At 38.7% G+C, this 24,432-nt stretch overlaps 1 long non-coding RNA gene across 1 annotated transcript; it reads right to left on the bottom strand.

Moving 5' to 3' along the window:
* Positions 1–1,434: 1,434 nt before the first annotated feature.
* LOC119726189 lies at positions 1,435–4,432 on the bottom strand. Its single transcript, XR_005270798.1, has 3 exons — positions 3,332–4,432; positions 1,877–2,051; positions 1,435–1,510 (listed from the first exon to the last, which is right to left on the bottom strand). It is a non-coding gene; the product is annotated as an uncharacterized LOC119726189 (long non-coding RNA).
* Positions 4,433–24,432: the final 20,000 nt, after the last annotated feature.

Raw genomic sequence — 24,432 nt, 5'->3', positions numbered from 1 at the left:
CATTTTTCCAATCGTTCTATGTTAAATAAATTTGCAAGCTGAGGAGTGTTGTTAAATCCATGTCGAAATTGAATAACTTTAAATTTAAATGAAATTCTTTATCAATCACTTTAATTTTTTCCATAAAAAAATGTGTGTATTTATTAATTAACTTCCAACCTTATCAGCTTATACAACACCTTTTAGGTTTCAACAAAGTAGTAATTAATCCATACATAGTAAAATTCAGAATTAGATTGACTTGTTCCAACAGCATTATAGCCTAAACGAGGGTACTAGTCTCTAAAAAGATACATGATAATGAATTTGATTCTTTTTTCAAAGAAATGCAGCACTGCCCAGTGCATTTACATCAGAAATATAACACGAATTAACAAGCATACAGGTACAATTTTTAAACGTCTAAATTCACTTTTTTTTTTCATTTGCATACAATTCATATTAGTTTTCCAAATTTACCTGCAGCACTATTCTATCATATCTATGAATTTTCTTGTGAAATATTGCAAGAGGTTATGCGGCAGACTTGGGCAAGAGCATTAGAAACTATCAAATAGAAAATAATAAAACAAACAGCATCATTCATACAAAATTAATCTAAATGATTCAATTGAACATTTGAACAGGTCAACCAAGAATCAACAGTAATAACTAAATAATGCACAATACATGTACTGTATATAATTATTATAACAGTCCCCCACTTCTCGAACGTGGAAGTTTCAAGATGAAAAGTACAAGATGCGGCAGAGGTTGAATTTCCATCACTTAAAGAGCCTTTACCTGTTACACTTACGGAAAGATACCAGCCACTCCAGAGCAACTTACTGTATTTGAACAATTACTATTAATCAACTGTTCCAATATTGAAATATTCAACACAGTCCAAAGGTACGACTGAATGTGAAGGTGCATGGGCCCTCAGTGTGTCCCTCCATCACCTCTTCTTTCAGGCGCAAACTTGACAGGAGATGAAAAACTCAACAAGCAGCAACATCCATCACCTTGCCCGATTACGAAGTTACTAGACCTCGCTAGAAAAGACAAATAAAAGATAGTGTAATATTTTAGAATTGCAAGCTTCCTCCCCAACCATCTCTTTATTCATTGACACAACCAAATCACCCTCAAAAACGAAAATGTTACAAACACAAACAAAGAGAAATACATACATAAACCATATTAGTTTCAACAAAGCGACAACACGTTTGGTCATCATTTTATGTGCTGACATTGTGTACAAAAAATCAACAGAATGATTCCTTTTATTAAACTTGCACTTATAAAAACTACCACTTGTATTTCCTGACACTTCAGCAATTATCAACCATACAACCAAGTACCACACAATGAGATTTTAACCAAGATCAATAATTGGTCAAAATAAATTAAATCTGGCGAAGAAAATTAAATTACCTGCGAAACTGAAAAGGTCGTCTCCTCATCTGCTTTTTTTCAGTTCCACTCTGCCCATCATTGTTGAACTGTCTTCAATCACTTGGTCATGCACCTGTTGGATGAGAAAAAAAACAACGCTCAGAGACAAAAGCAAAGACCCATCAGGAAAAAAGATAACGGAAGAGTGTAAACAAACACAAGTTATTATACAATGCACTGTGACGAAACTTCTGCCAACACTCAATTAAGATATAGCCACAAATCTGTTTTCATTTTTGCGTTTTGTTAACGTTTTGAATGAACTGGCCATTGTGTCTGTTGTTCGCACAAGTAGAAATGGATTTGAATACCACTTTTTTATGTGCGATGACTGCAATCAGAGCTACATCTCTGCAAGTGTTATTGACTTAAGAATAAAATAATCGGTTTTTGCCATAAAACTTAGCCCTGAATTTTTTTTTTGTCGGCATATACATACCAGCTACGGCACTGCGAGTACTGTCCGAAAGATTTCAAACTGAAGCATCTTCGAAAGTCATACATAACTCCTCCATACTGGTTCGACAATGCATGCTGACTTTGGCTCCTCCTCAATTCCTGTATGAATCATTGCTGAGTGGGGTTTCGTCATCTGTGAGGTCTTGTAAACTCTTCTGGAATTTTGAAAAGGATTTTTTTCTTCAGAAGCTGAAAAAGTGAGATTAACTACCCTACCTGTCCTACCTGCCAAACTTAGACTCTGCATACTCCCCAAAAAATATGCAAACCATGTCTAGTATCTACACAAAACAAAAACAAGTTTATGTAGAAATACCACCTGCCTATGCAATGATTGATTACTTAGGCCAATACATTTACGTAATTACTCACTCCCTGCACCGTGAGTCCATTTTGTTATTGCACCATTCACAGCACAGGCTACAAACAGCGGTATAATTATCCATGCTTGCATTTACCTAAAGTTTTGATACAGAAATTTGTGTTATGCATTCTCACTATTGTCACAGCAACTTTTAGTTTTACACAAAGGATCAAGGAACTACCCAGCAACTTCCTCCGTTTTGTGACTTGTACATGTACAAGAGCACCGGGGTGGTGATAGCAACATGTGAAATCGAAATCGGGAGTGTTTATCCCCCACTTGATAGGCCTATTCCCTATGGAAGATAACCCACCTGGTTTAATAATCAGGGGAAGTAAAACGGTATAATGTACATGACCCACGACCTATCACCGCTGTGTAGCTGTACGAAGAAATCCAGTATGGCAGTAATTGACCTCGAGAAAATATACTGCATTCCATTCTACAATCACTTTTGGACGATCCATTTTTACTTTTTAGCCTGAAAATTACATGAAAACTGAAACTCTACAGTGCAGAAAATCGAATTATATTTTTCCTGGTTATTATTTTTTTTAACCAGGTAGGCTTAAGTACATTTCATCATCATGCATTTCATGTCCATAAGGTCTACCAAGTGAAAAAAAAATGCAATTTCTATTTCCTCAGAAACAACTTTTCAATACAAAGGAAATCCAGTAATTGAGCCACATTTATTCATGGTAACAATATCGTCCCGGAAAGTTTAAGTCACACGTCCATTATACTGTACAGTTCAAAACGCCAATGGAGGATTATTTCTCAGGATTTCTCTCACTACTTTCCCATTGAACCCGTTTTAGTACAGCTCAGCAATACACTGTTCCGAGTGCCGGGATGCATGCGGTCGACCTGGTTCCCATACGTACCGGACGCCGGTATCATCAGTGACCATGCATGCCAGTGTCCCCGACCCCAGTGATGTGTCAATATTTGTTTATCGTTTTGGGGAGAAATTGGTTGCAATTAATAAGTAAGTGCTTCGAATAAACGTCAGGTATGTCTAAGCAACATCATAACAATAACTACGAATTTTGATGGCAAAATTCTTACCTGTTATTTGAGTAAAATGATGTCGGCTGCACGCTACACGTCCACACAACTGCAGTATGATGTCGAAATATGTAACGGTCATATGCTTGCGCGCCATATCGTGATTCAAAGAGAGTACATGAAAACTGATTGGCCAGCGTCACAACCTTGGAATGTAGAACAAATTACGCGCCGTGTGATTGGCTAGCGTCACAGCTTTGGCGTGCTGACAAATAATATGTTTTCATAAAAAAGGCCACAAAGTTCAATTAAGTTGGCTATTTTGTTTATATTTCTTGACATAATATTTTGCACTTTGATAGTTAAAATTATACGTTAATTGATACAGCAGGACTGACGTTGAAGTAACCGCGAGGATACTCAATTTCAAAGCAATGCAATATGTTTGATTGCGACGCACTTAATTTCGACATTTTTTCAACTTTGGACTAATTAAAATCCGTATGTTAAACAAAGTTTACCAAACCGACGTTGGTACATTTAGGTCGTTATCACGACGCAATTTTAAGCATTTATCCAACATCAGAATAATGTCAAAATACGTTGGAACAATTACAAAACTGACGATTGATAGACATTGAATTTAACATTGTTAATATCGTGACGCAATTTAAACGCATATTCAACGTCAGATTAATGTTGAAATCTGTACGTTGGAACAACGTTACCAAACTGACGTTGAATAGACATGGAATTTCGGTTGTCAATATCGTGACGCAATTTAAACTTTTATTCGACGTCAGATTAATGTCGAAATCTGTACGTTGGAACAACGTTACCAAACCGACGTCAGAGAGACGTTAATTTTAGGTTGTTAATATCGCGACGCAATTTTAACATTTATCCAACGTTAGATTAATGTCGAAATATGTACGTTGGAACAACGTTACCAAACCGACGTTGAATAGACATTGAGTTTTGGTTAATAATATCGCGACGCAATTTCAACCAACATTTAACGTTGGATTAATGTCGAAATATGGACGTTGAAACAACGTTACAAAACCGACGTTGGCTAGACATTGAATTTAGGTTGATAATATCGCGACGCAATTTCAACCAACATTCAATGTTGGATTAATGTCGAAATATGGACGTTGGAACAACGTTACAAAACCGACGTTGGATAGACATTGAATTTAGGTTGATAATATCGCGACGCAATTTCAACATTTATTCGACGTTGAAACAACGTCAAACTGTAACATAAAATCAACGTCGCAAAAGTGACGTTGAAATAACGTTGTTTTACGGTATTTCGACGTCGTGACGTCATTTCAACCAACATTCAACGTTGAAACAACGTCATGTGCCCACTGGGATGGTAATGCCCAACTGACCATGCACTAACTCTGGGTCAGCTAAGTTCAAGCTACACAGATTAGCACTCCTCTGAGAGTTTCCACACCAACTGGAGGGCAAATTATTATAATAAGTGGCCCACACTGTACACAAGGTAGTATGCGCAGATACAGATACAATGTAGGATTTGTGTATACACAAATTGTTCGTAGTATTTGATGCAGGTTTCCCTTCATTGTATACATACATACAGTACTCAATCTAGATTCAGAATATGAACTCAAAAAATTTGCTGGAAACGTTTTAACTTCAGGGTTTCTTAACACATTGAAATGAATGCTAAAAGTAAAAAAAAAAAATAGGCCTATTTTATACAAGTTCAATCATTTACAATTTAATACTGCAGAGTCATCATCAAAATTAAACACTTAGAAGTTGGCCCAATCGTAGGCAGGTCCGAAGAAGAGGGGGTATCCTCCAAGGGGTAAACGTATGCCCCTTTGTTTCCCAAAATTTAACAATCTTCATTGATCCATTTTGATGACAGGTACAGCATTCTTCGAAATAGACATCAAGGTATATTTGACTCCATAAAAAAACAACAAATAATGATGTACAACTGATTAAAGTGCTAAAACATTAACATTTATAAACAAATATTTTGTTCCCATTCAACTGAATGTTTAATGAAGTTTTTGTATTTGCAAAGAATAAACTGTTGGCGCACTATGATATAAAATCATAGATGTGGCACATTTTATTATGCAAGTACTACATACACAAAGCAGTTTTGCTAACATGCACAACCGTACCGAAGAAGTGCTGTAAGGCAATACTACAAATCAAAACTTGCACAATAACTTAAACTTAGGTATTTACAATAGGGACCCAGGTCACTGATGATGGTTTAAAAAAATGTAGCTTCACGTGTTGTTCAGTTTATTTTCAAAAAAAGCAAAGCCTCACAACAGTTTGTGGAGGTCTTAAACAGTAGAGTAAAATAAAATAAAGGAACCCAAAACATGGAGAACCACAACACGTATGCAAATAAAATGGACAATGATGAATTAGTGGAAACCAACTGTACAAAGATGCTTTTCTATTTTTTCTTTATGTGAAATTTCAAAGAGTATGTTGTTTTAAATTTAATCGAACAAATTAACTTGTTTACATTTGTAATTTCTAAAACCACATATTAAGTCTAGTTGTGCTTTAATTGGAGCTGGAGTTCATGTGCATTGAGCCATGTTAATATCCAAAATGAATTCTATGTTTTTACAAAAAAAACAATTCAGCAAATTGTTCAAAATTAAATGTTGCAGCATGGAAAAGGATTATTAGTTGCACATAAAGAAGGAAGAGACACAAGGAAGAGACACAAGAGCATAATTAAAAAGAATTATTGTAACATAAATAATAAATGTACACGCAAGACACGCTTGAAATCTCTTAACCCTAAGAGGGCCGGGGGCGGAATCCGCCCCCCCCCCTCAACATTTTCCGCGATAGCCTCAACAAATTTGTTTTCGCAACCCGAGCTGTTATGACTTTTTAGCCTCGAGCTTTGCGTATCTTTTGATACCAAAAACATAAAAAATCAGACCACGGATTGCCGCGTAGCGAAAAACTTTCCGGCGCTAGGCGCCGTGAAAACTTAATTTTCCGATATAGTTTATTACGTCATGTACACAGAGCACAATTTCCATTCGTACATAAGAATAATTAATTAGCCATAATTCCAAAACTTAGCAACCTATAGTCATGAAATTTCTTGGGTATGTTTAGGAAGAGTTTCTCTATGCATGTACTGAGTTTCAAAACATGTTGTCACTCGATGGCTGAGATCTTTGGGGGGGGGGGCGGATTCCGCCCCCGGCTGAGATATGGTCAAAATAACCCGGCCCTTTTATGGGTTAAATCTACAGCAACTTAGGCTATATGACGCTATGATGACTAAGTGTCTGAGCTACATGGGGAAAAGACAATCACCAGATTCTCTGTATATAATGAAAATTATATACAAAATATAATGTTCAGAAAATTAATTGTAAAGATACTCTAAAACAAAGTACATCAATTCAAGAAAAATAAATTGATTCATAAAACTTCCAAGCCCAAGCAATATAAATCACTGACTTAAGAGTCTTGCATTTGTGAAATACTTCGCTAGAATGAGTACAATCAACGGTACGATTCAAAAGGGCCTTTTCTGTAGAACAAGAAGTCTGTATAAACAATTTACACTTGCACTACCCCAAGCAACAAAATCATAATTATTGCATTTTAAATATCCTGCGAAATTTCAAACGGAAAATCTCTTTGGATAAGTACATGTATAAGGCACATGTTAATTCCATGACAGCTAGCCCTGAAACTCAGAAAGTAATACCATCTGTAGACTGTTGATTAATCGGTGTTATAAAAAAAAATACTTGGTTGGAACTGACCTATATGATTTTTGTTTAAAGATGCATTCCGATCTCTGTCCTTTTCAAAAGATCAGGCTTTATGACGTATAATTCCAAATGTTAATTACAATGAAACTATTCGTTGTTCAGAATTTTAAATTAAAGAGTTTTGTATAAATGAGCAACAGCAGAGTTGTAATCGTCCACTGTAGTTGTTTGCTTTTTCTGTTCGATGCTCAGCCACTTCTTCGCTTTCCACATTTCCAGATATTTGTGTTCTTCAATATTAGACAGCCCTAAATACTCTTTGCAGAAATAACTTTGCTTGTTCAGGGAATGAAACCTTGTGAGTACTTAAATGATGTTTTCTTTTTGAATTTGCGTAAAATAAAATACTTTTTTACATTAAGATTGTAAGCCTTACAATCTTAATGTTGAAAAAAAATATTTTATTTTACGCAAATTTAAAACAGTCTGAGACTGTTTTAATTTACATGTACTTTCTTTGGTTTTTTTTAATGAGACTTATCATACGTGTTTTCTTACAGATATGTTTGTCACGAAGTGTTGGTTGCTGATTAATTTTTCCTTAGTACTTTGTTAGGTCCGGCATGCAATCGTTTGCTTTCAATAATGCATCAAGGATGAATTTGTTTTCTGCAACCGAATATCTTACAATATCTGGAAATTTCTTGGAATTGATTTTTGCTTGCTCATTGACAAGGACATGCATGGTACATTTTTGTTGACTGTCCCAATAGTGTTGCCTTAAAAATCTGTATACCATGTAACAATCACTCAATTAATCATTACTGTTACAGAGTCAACTTGCCATTAGTTTACTGTCTCTTGATTCATTACAAAAATTGGTCTGAGTAATCTTTACCTAGCAATGAAATGTTATCAAGGCTTACTGCAGCTCCGTCTTGCAGGAAAATAAGCTATTTGAGGGGATCCACTGTTTGAATATTGCCATTCCTCAAAACATCCTGCCATCAACTGTTTCAACCAGATCGTCTTGCTGGCACTCTCTCAAAAACTGCAATTGTTTCCTCTTAGTCTTACACTGTCTTCTTTTGGTGGAGGCTTGCCTGCAGCTTTCTGTAATGATGATAATTATTGACATCAGGATAACATTCACCCAAAAGCAAAATATTCAAACGTAAAGCTGTATGTTCACCGAATAGTAGGGGTGTATGTTTTTTTTGTATTTATTGGGGAATATTGGTGTACATGTATTCATGCACTGAGATGTTTGGTTAACCTTGTTCTGCCAGAAAGGTCTAGATACAAACATAAAATGTCATATTATTGTTAACCTTGCTTCAAAATGGCATTTTGTGATATTCATGTACATGATCATAATTGACCAATACGGGACAACTTCCAATATTTTTCTATTAGGTTTATTGGGGTTTCATAGCCTATATGTTGTTCTGATAAAGAAAATACATGTAATAATTCTGTATCACAACAAATTTCACAGGAAATATTTATCCATTATGCAAAATGTTGCTTAGGCCTACTAGTAAATAAATAAAATGATGCCATTGTACTGATCCTAACAAATTGGTTTTTTCTTTTGGTACGGTACATATAAGATCGTTCATCGTGAACTCTGCGACAGATGTTAATTGTTGGTATTCACGAATTTCAAGTATCCTTTTGTTGATTAGATATTTATTTTCCAATCAAGTTGATTGAGTATATGAGAAGGGGTGAAATATCCACTCATTTTCAGTTTGTTGATATGCCTACAACTAATTAATGTATGGGATGTTATTTTTCAACATGTTACTTACGTCTCTGTTGCTCTTCATAGTGAAGTATTGGATGTCTAATCGAATCTTCATCCACCCAGATATCCTCTCCAGGATATATCCCGTAAAACTCACAAGATGACCCCTATCATTATCATCTCTGACAATGTACCTTAGCAGCACACCATCTTTCTAACTCATCAATCGCCTGAACCCGACTTCCAACAGAGAATTTTCTTGCCCGTTTTGTCTTCAAGGTTTTCTAGTCAATTTTTATAATCCTACACATAAAAGCTGGTGGTTTGCTGTAGTGACCACTACCATTAGTGGATGAAACAAATCAGTCAATTACTCGTTACCCACGTGGCATAATGATGTACCTATAGAGGTCAATAGGCCATATATTCTTGGGCTGACCGCCACAAGGGGGTATTAAATTTATGTCCATTGGGGGGAGCTGTCACTTAGGAATGGATGTTTTCTTTCCGAGTTAGAAAGGTCTAACTCGGATTCGTTTAAATGGGAGAAATTCGTAATGTATTTATTACAAGTCAGTGCCACTTAGGGTGACAAGTAACAGGTTTTCATTGACAAAGAATGTCTGTGACATAGTTTAATTAGTTTATGATTTTCCCTAACAACGAATGACTTGTGATTGACTTCATGAGGACTACAGCTCTGAATGAAACAGATCGGAACAGACAGTTCACATAACATAAAATAATGTCTTAGGTATTTTAACTGGCCTGTATTTGAAATCGTACAGTTGCTAGAAAAATACCTTATTCTTTGAAAGAAAACGTTTACTATTTTGTTTTAAAAAAATCATCATCAATTCACTTTTGATTTTTTTTGTCAGTAAAGAAACCCTGTGCCAATCTTAGATTGTTCTTGTAACAGTAAGTTCAAACAATGAGCCACTTATTTCTGTTATGAGTACAATTAGGTTATCCATCACACTATATGATTCTGACATTACAGATCCGCCTTAATTTCCAATACTTTACATACGTGTAACCTGGAAAAATGGCACACTATGGGGGAACTTGCAAAAACTAAAGATTCAATGGGGATTAACTAATGAAACTAAACTAAACTCAGGATCTTTGAAAGGAAAAGTCGCGAGGAAATTGATTTGATAGAGACAGGAGACAAATTCTAGATTTCAAACCAAAAAGGACAACAAGAATTTATTTACAAGAAATTCCAAAGAAAACCAAAATGACCACTTAATTATAAAACCAAAAACCACAAAAATCAAGACTAAAACCTGAAAAAAACTCAAATAAACCTACAAACCAAGTTAAAACCTAAAATCAAGAAACTGAGACTTAAAACTAAAAATCAACTTAAGACTAAAACCTAAAATCAAAGACCAAGACTAAAACCTGTGAAACCAACACAGTGAAAATAATGGATCTTTATAAAGACACTTTTAGCAGAAAATCAAATGACTTCAAGCAGACTAAGTAAGACACAAGCAGGACCCACCACTCCAGTTTGGAGGAACATATACACTGTATATATATAAACAAGTTACACTTATATATGAACTGAAAAATAGGACTTATCCATTGATACTGTAGTTCAGTTTTCTCATTTTGTGCTTTCATGAACTTCTTCAGACTGGTTTAACAAACTGCTCATGGTGCATCACAGAAGGAAACTGAAGTACAAATTGCTAGTCAAATGTCTGCACAGATTCCTATGTCAATTGTGGGTACATTTGTCAAGCTTATTCTCAACTAAACATACCTGAATGATGTCAGAAGATATTTCTGCAATCAATTTGGCTGTTTGATGAAGAAACTGGTGGACTATTTGGTGGATTCTCACTCTCAGGATTGACTGGAATGTCTGTAGGGTGTGGCATTGCTCACTGCCTGTAAATTCCCAATTCTATAAATACACCAGACTGCAGTGGATCACAGGTCACACAGTTGAACTTGCATTGCCTAGTCAACAGGTATTGTTATTTTGTGAACCCTTTCAAAGGCCCAGTTTCTGGTAACAATAGATTTACCAAGGGCCTGTTCCAGTCATTGTGTTACACTGAAGCGGAAGGGGAAGATATCGGCAACCTTCTCGTGGTCTTCTCTGTAATCCTGAACTTGTTTCTGGAGACTAATGCCGATGACACGAAACCAAACCAAACGTAGGATGGAAACTCAGGTCCGCGGCCCCGAGCGGGCGGCAGCAGTCGTCGAAGGCGAGGGTGCCGCAATACTGCAGTTGAACGTCGAGGGTCTCACCACCGCCAAACTTACCATCATTGAACAGCTTGCATATACCAACAAAGCCTCTGTTATTTTGCTGCAAGAAACACACTGTGAAATGACGGAGAAACTAACAATTCCCGAATTCACACTAGCTGCACACATCTTGAACAAACACCACGGCCTGGCCACCTTTGTCAGACAGGACACAGAGTGGTCCCTGGAGGCACAGTCCGCAGATGACTCCGAACTGGAATGGCTGGCCGTGAAGGCTCAGGATGTAACTATCATTAACGTGTACAAGCCACCCCCAACACGCCTGACCAAAGCATCCCTACCAGCCGTCACTCACCCCTGCATCTGCGCCGGCGATTTCAACTGCCACCACACTGAATGGGGCTACTCCAGATCCAACAATGACGGAACTTGTCTTGTAGAATGGGCATCTGCCAACAACCTGACTCTCCTATACAACCCAAAGGAGCCCGCTAGCTTCCACTCTGCCCGGTGGAATTCAGGTTCGAACCCAGACCTAGCTTTTGCTAGCAGCACAAAAGTCCAACCACCCCTGGTTCGCCGAGTGCTGGAGAAATTCCCAAGGTCCCAACACCGACCATCACTCGTCACACCGGTACCACTCGTTGCTCCTACCTCAAGCAAACCAGTGAGACGATGGAACTTTCGAAAAGCTGACTGGGACAGGTTCAAATTGCTCACCAACCAAGCCAACCAGAACCTCCCACCACCGGACAGCACAGACCTGGATACCTCATACAAGGCATACTGTAACATGCTCACCAACGCAGCCAAGCAGTCAGTCCCCCGTGGATACCAGAGGAACTACATCCCATGCTGGGACGAAGAATGCCAGAAGCTGTACGAAGATCACACAGCTGCTACATCCAAAGAGGGATCTGATGCCAAAGCCAACATCCTGATGAAGCGCCTGGATGAGAAACGCCAAGATCGTTGGACAGAGACAGTTGAATCCATTGACATCACACACTCCAGCCGAAAAGCCTGGCACACCATCAACCGCCTCACAGGAAGGAACACATCTAAACCTGACAAATGCCCCGTGAGTGCTAATGCAATTGCATCGCAACTACTTCAGAATGGTCGTTTTACCAACCCAGACCGAAACTTCTCAAGACAGGTCAGAAAGGAAGTTGCTGAGCTATGGAAGGTTGACGGTGGGGACGTGAACATCACCAACCCCTTCACCACAGAAGAACTGGTCGAAGCACTGAAGTCAATGAAGGCGGGTAAGGCCCCAGGACCAGACGATATCCACCCAGAGTTCCTCTTACATGCAGGAGATGCTGCAACCGAGTGGTTACGTCGATACTTGTCCACCTCGATGGAAAGATGCAAAATCCCCAAAATCTGGCGCAAGGCAACTGTCATCGCCCTCCCAAAACCTAACAAGCCCAGGGACGACCCTAAAAGCTACAGGCCTATTTCACTCCTGTGTGTTCCATACAAGCTGCTTGAAAGGATGATTCACGGACGCATCAATCCCATCATTGATCCCCAGCTGCCCCGAGAACAGGCTGGCTTCCGCAAAGGACGATCCACCGTGGATCAGGTAACCCTGCTCACCCAGGACATCGAGGATTGCTTCGAGGCCAAAGAGACAGCTGGGGCTGTACTCATAGACCTGACCGCCGCGTATGACACTGTATGGCACCGTGGGTTGACTTTAAAACTTCTACGGATGCTGCCAGACAGACAGATGGTACACTTTATTGTGGAGCTGATCTCAAACCGCAGCTTCGTGCTCAAGACCAGCGACGGGCAACAAAGTAGACCACGCCGGCTCAAAAATGGCGTTCCACAGGGATCCGTCCTGGCTCCAATGCTGTTCAACGTGTACATCCATGACCTCCCTGATACAATCTCTAAGAAGTACGGATATGCCGACGACCTGGCCATCCTGACAACACACAGAGAGCGGAAGATGATTGAAAGCATCCTGAGCCAGGACATGAGCACCTTGGCCCTATACCTGAGACAGTGGCGACTGAAGCTGAGTGAGGGTAAGACAGTCTCTACAGCCTTCCATCTGAACAACAAGGAAGCAAAACGTGAGCTGGATGTGTACATCAACAAGAGGCGCTTGGACTTCCAGACAACAACCACATATCTTGGTGTCAAGCTGGATAGGACACTCTCCTACCGACAACATCTTGCCGGACTCCGAGACAAGGTCATGGCACGCAGTGCTCTCATCCGTAAACTCGTGGGCACAGGATGGGGAGCAAGTCCATCAACACTCCGCACCTCTGCCCTGGCACTTGTGTACGCGCCGGCTGAGTATTGTGCACCAGCATGGAGTAGGAGCAGACACACCAGCCTGGTAGATGTGAGCCTTAGCTGCACCCTGCGCACAATCACTGGATGCTTACAACCTACACCAGTTGAGCAGCTCCCTGTGCTTGCAGGCATCCCACCAGCTGAGCTCCGTAGGCATGCAGCAAGCATGGCGCTGGCCCGACGCGCCATGGATCCAGATCACCTCCTCCACCAAGCTATCAGCAGGGAACAGACACAACCCAGACTCAAATCCCGGCGCCCCTTTGCCTCAAGTGGAAAGGATCTATTGTCAACTTTCCAACCCACTGAGTCAAAGGCCCACTGGATGGCCAGGATGTGGACACAGAAGTGGCAGTCATCCCCTAACCATCTGCATAGATACATTCCTGTACCATCCAGAAGTTGCCCAGGATCTGATCTCCCACGACAGGCATGGGTTAAACTAAACAGGCTCCGCACCGGAGTCGGGCGTTTCAATGCTGACATGTGGAGGTGGGGCCTATCCCAGAGCCCAGCCTGCGAATGTGGAGCGGAGCAGCAGACTGCTGACCACATCATCTCCGAGTGCCCCCTCTATCGCCCCCCAAATGAGTACCAAGGCCTGATCGATGTTGATGTTGATGCAGCAACCCGAGAGTGGCTTCTCAGCAAGCACCCAGAGATCTAACTACCTCTTTGTTTTGGTTTTCACACGCAAGAAGAAGACTGAAGCGGAAATATGAATTCAACACATATGTGATATGTTGAACTGTATAGGCCTACATGTACATGTTTGTACATTTGTATGAAATTTATATAGCAAAGGGAATATATGCCAATGTATGTATGACACCATTACAATACAACATATAGAACATTATAAGTTAGTTATTCCTGTCAGTCCCATTTGGAAATCTTTAAACCTAAATACAGCATTGTATGGTATCTTATACACATAATGTTCTTTTCACATTTCTAAAGGAATTTTCATGATTATTTGAAGACTGTAAACAGTGTCTATACTGTGCATAAATAATTACAATTCAGACATTTGATATGGGATCGCAATTTGAGATATTTGTGATGACTTTAGATAAGTTAAAAAAAAAAATGCTTTTAAAGTAACAGATATTCCCAAAGAAGCATTGTTTCTTTTGGTGTCAACCTTGCAAAGTAAACAAAAACATGTAAATAATCCTTTTAAAGGTTTCTCACATCGAAAGTTAGTTCATTATGGGTGATGTGTGTACTGCACATCAATTGCAAAATGCAGCCTGTGCCCCAGTGTGTAATGTGTTGGCCATACATGTACATAGCACCCGAAGCAAAATGCAGCCCTTGGGTGTTAAAAACGTCATATCCCACACAGTGGCGTGTCCAGCATTTGATGTCATCTGGATGCTTGCCACATTTTGGAATGTCTTCTCTTAGTTTACTCTTGTAGACAATCTCTCCTGATCGAAGTTGAGCCAGTGTGTAGATTTTATGAGATTTCATGAAAGTCATACGTTCATGAGCCTTTTGACATTCTTGACAGAGGAAATGGTCACAGTCCATGCATCTTGAAATAGCCTGATTCTCCTCATCACAGGCTTGACATTTGATGTCTGAGCCTTGACCTTCCAGTAGCTTTTCCTGCATTGTAACTTCCTCCACAAGGGCACTGAATGCAAAGTTATTAGGGAGATCAGCAACCCCAGACCCTTTCAACATGGTTTCACACATGCACAGAGGACATGTCAGCTTTGTGCCACTAGGATCTTGGCTCTGTCTGAGCTCTTGAAGGCATTGCAGGCAAAAACTATGCAAACAGTCCAGCAGTTTGGGTTGCCTGAAATGGTTGGTACAGATGGAGCATTCCAGATGATCCACACTAATCTTCTCCAACACTGATTGAGCTGTAACATTAGATGCCATCTTCACCATTTGGGCTTGATGTGATAGGAGTAGACAGACCTTTAACCTGAAAATGAAGCACATTAATTGAAAGCTTTAGGATTTGCATGTATTCAAACTTCAAATGATGATATGGTTGTAATAAGCATTCATAGGTTACAAAACTGCACCTGCGCAAACCGGTAAAATCAAACTTGATAGTGAAATTCCAACTCATGTTTCTTCTCAAAAATCCTCTGGGGCACAAACTTCACAAAGAAAATGTTTTTTCTTGAACTAAGAAATATAAAGAGAAAAATATACAGAAGTCGTCCGATCTTGAACGGGTTGCGATCAGGATAAACGTGCAATATCCGCGTCACCGGGCACAGTTTTGTTCCGTATTGCTACATTGTAGCCACGGAAGTTGCCAATGTGCCTGCTGTATTTCTAGAAAAACGCGGACATTGTGTGGATGGAGAAACTTTTAATAGAGAAACTGACGGTTTTCAGGCTGTGTAGTGATATTGTAAATGGTCAATTTCATACTCTTTTTCAACAATGCTAATTGCTTTATATCATGTTGGTGGAAATATAAAATTAAAAATTGGCTAAACATTGTATAATTTGTTTTTTTCAATTGGCAAAGAATTTTTTTTTTAAATCAGTGGATCTGTAATCCAAAATGTAAAAAAAAGTGGCCTAAAGTGTTAGTTGTTTACGTATGATGAACTGAAAAATAGGACTTATCCATTGATAGCGTGGTTTGTACATGTAGGTTCATATGCATGAATTCAAGATTCTGCATTGCGTGCTTTCATGAACTTCTTCAGACTGGTTTAACACACTGCTCATGGTGCATCAGAGAAGGAAAACTGATGTACAAATTGGTAGTCAAATGTCTGCACAGTTTCCTATGCCAATTGTGGTTACATTTGTCAAGCTTATTCTCAACTAAACATACCTGAATGATGTCAGAAGATATTTTTGCAATCAATTTGGCAGTTTGATGAAGAAACTGATGGACTATTTGGTGGATTCTCACTCTCTGGATTGACTTGAATGTCTGTAGGGTGTGGCATTGCTCACTGCCTGTACATTCCCAATTCTATAAATACACCAGACTGCAATGGATCACAGGTCACACAGTTGAACTTGTATTGCCTAGTCAACAGGTATTGTTATTTTGTAAACCCTTTCAAAGGCCCAGTTTCTGGTAAAAATAGATTTACCAAGGGCCTGTTCCAGTCACTGTGTTACACTGAAGCGGAAATGTGAATTTAACACATACATGTATGTAATATGTTGAACTGTAGGCCTATGTACATGTTTGTACATTTGTATGAAATTGATGTAGCGAAGGGAATACATGCAAATGTATGCATGACACCCACTAGAATACAATACAACATATAGAACATAATAAGTTAGTTATTCCTGTCAGTCCCATTTTGAAATCTTTAAACAAAAATACAGCATTGTATGGTATCTTACATACATATTTATTTTCCAATTTGTAAAGCAATTTTCATGATTATTCGCAGACCATAAATAGTGTTTATACTGTTCACAAATGTTTCCAATGCAGAAATCTGATATGAGATCACAATAATAATAATAATGGAGTCTTATATAGCGCATGTATCTACCAACTATTAGGTACTCAAGGCGCTGGAGATATGTCTATTATTAAAGAAAGGTAAATCAAGTTTATGAGAGATATGAGTGATGATTGAGTTAAGTTAAAACAGATTCTCCCAAAGGAGCATTGTTTCTTGGTGTCAGCCTACAAAAATATTCAACTTACTGTGTGCACAGAGTACACATGTCATTTTGCCTCAAATTCAGTTTCCCGGCATATTAACTCGGAAATTGCTATATAGCACTGTTGGGCATTTTTCCAGAGATTGTGTCCATAAAGGGTTTTATGACTCCAAATTGACATTCATTCATTGAGATTTAATTCTGGTGATCCAGCATTCCATACTGATAACATGCATTTTTCAAAGCAGTAGGCCTGAGGAATGTCCAGAAAGGGAGTAAAATATCAGCAGATATTACCTACCATATGCCACCTGACTTGAATAACATGATTTAAAAACACAGTTATTGTTTTTGATTTGGCTGATTATTATGAACTTCACTTCTTGTACATCCTATGAGAATCAACAGAAATAATTTGAAATTCTAGGTATTTTGATAATTTTACTACACCAGTTGTGTTCATATGGCCACCAACGAATCCAATACATTTGAATCATGAAAAATGTTTACACCCCTATTTCTACAAATTTAACCATTCATTAATTATTTGATGTCATAGACTAGGCCAGCATTACACATTTCAGATATTAATTTTTTGGATATTTAATTTTATTCACGTTTGCTCCATGAATGAAGGGGAAACATGATTAGTCAGTCTAAATAACAAATAATGTGAAGACAAAATCATTTTTATTTCTCATCATGAAAATCTGATCAATGACTAGTACATTATAGTTTATAAGGTGATAATATGATTATTTCTTAAAAACAATCAATATGCACTGATGAAGACCATTGTCTGTCACACTGTTTGAAATGGTGAACTCTTCTGAAGGTTCTGAATGAAAAATTGTTTCTGCTAAGAAGATTTATAACCTGTAGGCCTATGTTGTGAAATTATTCAGATTGGCATGTCTTAACTAAAACCTCATAAATCATTGAGATGGTTTTTTTATTACAATCTCCTGTAAAATGAGAGCAACTATAAATACATCCTGTACACAATAATCAGGCTTTAGAGTATTCTCTTGCTACATTGATAGGCTCTCTATAAACAATATAAACTTCCCTGTCAATGGAGACTGATATCCTGTTGATCGGCCTAGCCACATGTCAAAATTCAATTATCCTTGGATCCCAGTTGTTACTTAGATTATATGAATAAAATTATAAGATTATGACTGACTTCTTATGATGCACATTGCTAAATCTAAGGCAATTCTAAGTTGTTGCTTTATACCAAATTTGACAAAGTTTTTTTATTTTTTAATTTTTTGTATTAAGCTCTGGCAGGAGCTAGCTTCTACATGTCATTTGGTGGTCGGTCGATCTGTCTGTCCCCGAAAAAATTATAAAAATAAGCCCTTAAAGGAATGTACAACATTTGCTTTTGCTGCAATTTTCAGAAATAAATGGATTTGGAGGATTAGTATGTTATATAAAATATTGTTAAACTGACTTGTTTCATGTTTTGAGCTTGTAGATACTGGAAAAACCAAGAAAACCTATCATGTTCTTGTAGTCTGGTTCCCTGACCCCACTTAAGATGAAACGAAGCAATTAATACACTTTGGGGAATTGTAAGGTCAGAGAAGCAGTCTAGCAGGCTTGTACCCCTTCACAGGTGCTTGATCAATTGCAAAGAAAAGTCAAAATAACTAAATATGAAAAATTAAGAAAAGTTTTTGAAAAGATGCCAGTTTTCTCCAACGCTGGTCAGCCGACCAGCATTGGAAAAATACAGTTTTTCTTGAAAATGTCAGCCTACCAGGAGCCACGATTTTAAAGGACTGAAACAAGTCAGTAAGGTATTTCGTGGTAATTTGATCATTTCATTTTTTGATGTTTGCAAATGTTGTATTTTCCCTTTAGGTTTCCTACAAAATATAACCTATAATTTATAATACTATAAATACTATAATATAACCTATATAAATTTTACATTGATGAAATTGCAAACAAAACAAATTAAATACTTAAAGAAATTGTTTGTAACAGTTTAGAAAGATGTTTATGTTAAGTTTGTAAATGGAGGCAAAATAATTATGTGCTGTATTTATTACAAATTGCCATCAATCTACCATCCTGGCCTAAACTCGCTGGGCCCCCAACTCCCCGGCCTTCGCTCAATGCTGTCTCTCATTGCGCGGTGTGTGCTCCATCTGCTGGAATGAACAACATTGAGCGGGGGAGCGGGGGAGTGGGTGACCCTTGGAGGCTAAGGTTATTTCCAAGTGTCCCAACCTATTGGCCGGGATTGTAGGTATATCTCTGCTCTGGCAGGGATCATTTTGATAGATTTCATGCAAGACTTTCATATAAGACGGCCCAAGCTTAATGTGCACTAGCACTTGTTTATGAAATCAATCACTTTAAGGCAACTAACTTAAATTCTCACTGGATAAGATAGTGGCATCATTTTCTTGGACTAAATTTAAAAAAATAGGATTATTCTTTTGTAGAAATTTGATAGCAAACAAAAGAATGATGTTGAGAAGCTCTAGGAATACAAAGATTCAGCCAAATTTGTTTAAACACTGGGTTGCTTCCCAGTGAGTCCTGGAATATTGTATTTACACATTTTAAGTTAATTGCTACTAAAAGGTTTTCATTTTGACCATTTCAGGTTTTCATCTCCACCACTCGACCCTGCTTGCTTTGATTGGATACCTTGCTGCACAATTTTTTGCATTCAAATCAACAAGAGCTTGACTTGTTTCATTTGTACAAAATAAATTGTGAGAATTATGTACAAAAACCAGTGATAACGAGTATTTTGAAAAAAAATCTAAGAAATCTGCAGTTTCAATAATTTTGAAAGATATACCTGTTTCAAGTAATAAAATCAAAGTTTGGATGTATAATAGCAAAATTTGCCAAGCTTTTAGTTGCATCAAACTAGCTTCAAGTTCCTACCCCTTAGATACAGTGGCACACCCAGGATTTGGCTTTTTTGGGGGGAGCTCACATTTGTTTTTATCAAATGTGTTTGGCCGCAGAAAAAATGGAGCTTTTTTGGGGGGGGGCTGACAATTTTTACATTGGTGGCGCCAATTGCACCCCTATTATACTACTCTAAAATAGGCCACATACAGGTCAAATCGAGGGACTTAAAAAAAAAATTGGGCCCCCTCCCCCCCAAAAAATGGCAACCTCTGGGGGGCTGTTGGGGCTCAAGCTCCCGAGGCCTTCCCCATCCCTTGAGTGCACCACTGCTTAGATAGAGTAAGATCATCATTTTTACTTGTTATAAAAACCTGGGGTGTGAATTATAACAAGATTATGGTTAACAAGATGGTTATAACAATATTATGTACGTACAAGGATTTGCCCTGTCTTCCAAGATTAGGGCCCACGATTTTATCTAACTCGCAACTAGTCACTTCAGTCTATGATGTTATGATTACAATCTGTGCTAAATGGTATTATAGCCAAGAAATGCTTTACAAACCAAGTAATTACCACAGAATCCTTCACTCATCAGCAACTATATAAACACACCACTTTTTTAATGTATGCTTATATGCAGGGGAATACCTATACATTTCCCAATTTCAGTTCTGTTTAGTGATGTGAAAGGAGTTTTTCAATATTTTGGATAAACTCCCTGGGAATTTGAGTTTGAACAAAGCATGCATGAGTATCACTATTTCTTGTTACTTTTTCTTAGGAAAGGTTATTTTTCTATTCCCTTGGTGTAATTATTCTGTCCTTACACTCGGTGATAGACCTGTACAGACTCTCCTGCAGCCACTACCAGATCACCACTTGATGTGAATGTGATGCCACGTGGATAACCACATCCCTTGATCACACATCCAATGTACTTGCCATCAGGACTGTAATGCAGAATATCACCTGTTTGATATCTGCCCACAGCAACATAGATGCTGTCATCACTGTCACAGCTCACACCAGTAGGGCAACCCCCCTGCATGTTCCTGGTCATGTCTACTGAGAATAGACTGGCACCATAAAAGCCTACACATACCAATCTTTCCTTAGGCCAATTTGTGTAGATGAGGTGGTGATTATGCATTGTTAGATAATCCTCAATCATTTGAGCAGGCAGTCTCCTGATGAGGGATCCATCTGGGTTGTTTATAGATATCTCATCCTCGTCTCTGTAACCCACTGCTATCAGATTACAGTCATCCACTGCAAGGCATGTTGGTTGGCTGTCTGACCCTCTACCTGGTGTGAACTGATGGAGGAGCTGATGTTGCTTGTTGAAGACCTTGACTACTCGACCATCTAGAGCAAGGAGTTTGCCATCCTTCCTCACTGCAATACACCTTACATCATCAGTGAGGCCATTGATTTGTGGGATAGGCAATTGTTCCTGGTGACTATTGGGAATTGAAGCTGTTAATAGTACACCACTGTTTCCAGAATAATTTTTAGATAGTACAAGTATTTTATTGTTAGAGAGTGCTGCAACATGTGATATATATGTATGTGTTACTCCAATGTTCATGGCTTCACTCTTCAGTTCCCATTTCTCCTTCACACATGATCTTGGAGGTCTTGGCATTGGCTTTTCTGCAGCCTGTGGCTCTTCCTCCAGAATGAGTCTCCCAAGTGACCTGTCACCATCTTCAAAATCCATGAAGGTCAACTTGTCAGGAACTTGTTGTGGCTGTTTCCCTGTCAATTCACTGAGGTTATGCAAGAGCTTCTGCTGAAGTTCAAGAATCTCATAGCAACTTGCTTGATTCATGAGTTGGTTCACCTCCTCCAGCTTGTGCTCTGTCTGTGTCAACTCTTTCCTGTTGATTGCTTGAACAGCTTCAAAAGCTTTGAGTTTGTCTTTATAAATCGTGCTGGTCTCTTTCAACAATTTCTGTTCTTCCTTTTTGATCTTTGCAACCTCCTGTTTGAGCTTTGTAATCTCCTGTTGAGCCTTTTTGGAGATTTTCTTTTGAGTGTTGGCAAACATGGTGTCCAGATCCTTGCGAGATTTTAACATCTCTTCAATGGTGGTGCTCAATTCTGTTTTTCTCCTCTCACTGTTTTGGACCATTTCTGTGACCTCCTTCTTACATTTCTCTACTGCCTCAGGTAATCCAGTGAGTGAGTGTTTTGCATGATCAAGTACAGAGCAAGTTGTGCATAAGACTTGCTCACATGAGTTGCAGTAGACATTGAGATTCTGATCTGGATGCTCGTCACATTTGGGAACTTCTTCTCTTAGTTTACTCTTGTAGACAATCTCTCCTGATCGAAGTTGAGCCAGTGTGTAGATTTTGTGAGATTTCATCATCAAATTCATTCGTCCATGTGCCTTTTGACATTCTTGGCAGAGGAAATGATCACAGTCCATGCATCTTGAAATAGCCTGATTCTCCTCATCACAGGCTTGACATTTGATGTCTGACCCTTGACCTTCCAGTAGCTTTTCCTGCATTGTAACTTCCTCCACCATGGCACTGAAGGCAAAGTTATTAGGGAGATCAGCAATCCCAGACCCTTTCAACATGGTTTCACGTCTGCACAAAGGACATGTCAGCTTTGTACCAGTACCACTAGAATGTTGGCTCTGTCTCAGATCGTGGAGGCATTGCAGGCAAAAACTATGCAAACAGTCCAGCAGTTTGGGCTGCCTGAAACGGTTGGTGCAGATGGAGCATTCCAGATGATCCACACTAGTCTTCTCCAACACTGATTGAGCTGTAACACTAGATGCCATCTTGACTTCTTGAAAATCAAGTTTTGTGTTGAACCTAAGAATGAATAAAAGTGTCAAAGGTTGACTTTAATATATAAAATGATTATATTAATCATCTCCAACGATGTCAACATGTTTTGTTTCCTCAGTTCATGGGTATCAATTCATCACCGTGTTTACGAAGATCGAGCCAAGACAGTGTGTTTTCGAGATATTCACAAAATACAACATATGATTCTATGAAAGCTTAATTTTTATGTGAACTCAGTTTGTAAAACAGTTGTTAATTAGTGAAAATTAATTAGTGAAGATGTGTGGCTCTTTGTGAAAATGAAAGTCTCAGTTAACCCATCTTTATACCTATCAGTGCAATAGGTTTTGTACGCATTCAAGGGGCCAAAATTTGGCTCTTCATGAAAATGCAAAATGCATTTATTAAGTTCTGCCCCTTGCAACATTAATGTAACTTGGAAATTAATGATGTTTTGCTTATACAAACATGTCACATTGGTTAAGTACAATGTTTTAAAACAAACTAGTGAAAAAAATGAAAATCGAAAAAATTGTAATTTTTGACATCTGTGGCTCTTCATGCAAACGGTGATGAATTGTAATGTGTAATTAATTCAGTTGATTGACATAACTCCAATGTGCAGAGAGGCACTTGCAATTGGACGGCCCCTCTCTTTAAACCCCCCCCCCCCACCCAACAACAAAAAATATATTGAGCTACTCTTAGTTACTACTGTATTAGAAAAAAAATGATGTAAAATGCTTTTTGCTTAGGCTTATATTTTATTAATTCAAAGCATTGACATGATGAGCTCCAATGTACAGGGAGGCTTTTGGGCAGTCCCACTCTCTGGAGGGGAAGCTAATTGTAGTTTTTAATCTCCCCCCCCCCCACCCCCAATTTTGTGTTGCATTAAGGGAGCGCGGGCTGACTGAGGTGCATGGCCCGCCCTCCCCCTTTTTTGGTTCCATTGAATACAATATTTTACATTTATATCTAGTCAGCCACAACCAAAATACAATGCATTGAGGAAAATCACGATAAAGCATTTATAGGGGAAGAAACAGATAAGAAAAACACCAAAAAAGCAGTGCTAACGTGACTTTGGGCATGATCCCCAGCTGCATGGCATAAACACATTCACAGCTTCTGTCTAGTGCCCCTTGAACAAAGACAATGTCAAACTGGGGAACCGCCAACATAGGGCTGGTCCGGAATAGCTCAGTTGAGTGTTATACAAGTAATCTGCAGATGATAGGTTCAAACCCCACTTGATCAAGTTCTTTGTTCAACTTTTATTTGAGGTTCAAATGAAGGATCAAGGATATGTTAAGTCCTCTCAAGCCAGTAGACTAAACAGGGACATTTTTGTCAAGAGTATTGTATTTGAGCATTGACTACTCCCTCTTGTAAGACCAATGCTGCACATACCGGTACTGGCAATTATTCCAAGATTCTTGACAAATGCCATGTAAGATGGGTACAACCACAGTACAACATCAAGTATCTTACCTGAATTGAAGTCTTTTTGTTAGTTTTAGAAGAAGATTTGAAACTATCCTTCTGGAAGATGGCGCACAACATAGGCAATTTACAACTTTGATGTGTATACAATACACTGTACATGTTCATGAATGCATATGATTGCACATAGTGCGTAAATTCCTAGTTCTATTTTTAGAAGCTATTGGAGTCCATGTATATACATGTACATGTACTGTACCGGGTACTCTCTGCTCACATCAATGCAGGTTCCTGTGCAAATGGCAGTCAGTGTTTCCATGACCCTGGTGCCCCAGC

The sequence above is a fragment of the Patiria miniata genome, unplaced genomic scaffold (genome assembly GCF_015706575.1).
Source record: "Patiria miniata isolate m_02_andy unplaced genomic scaffold, ASM1570657v1 HiC_scaffold_2, whole genome shotgun sequence".
In the NCBI taxonomy this organism is placed as follows: Eukaryota; Metazoa; Echinodermata; class Asteroidea; order Valvatida; family Asterinidae; genus Patiria; species Patiria miniata.
This window is presented reverse-complemented; position numbering and strand designations above follow the sequence as displayed.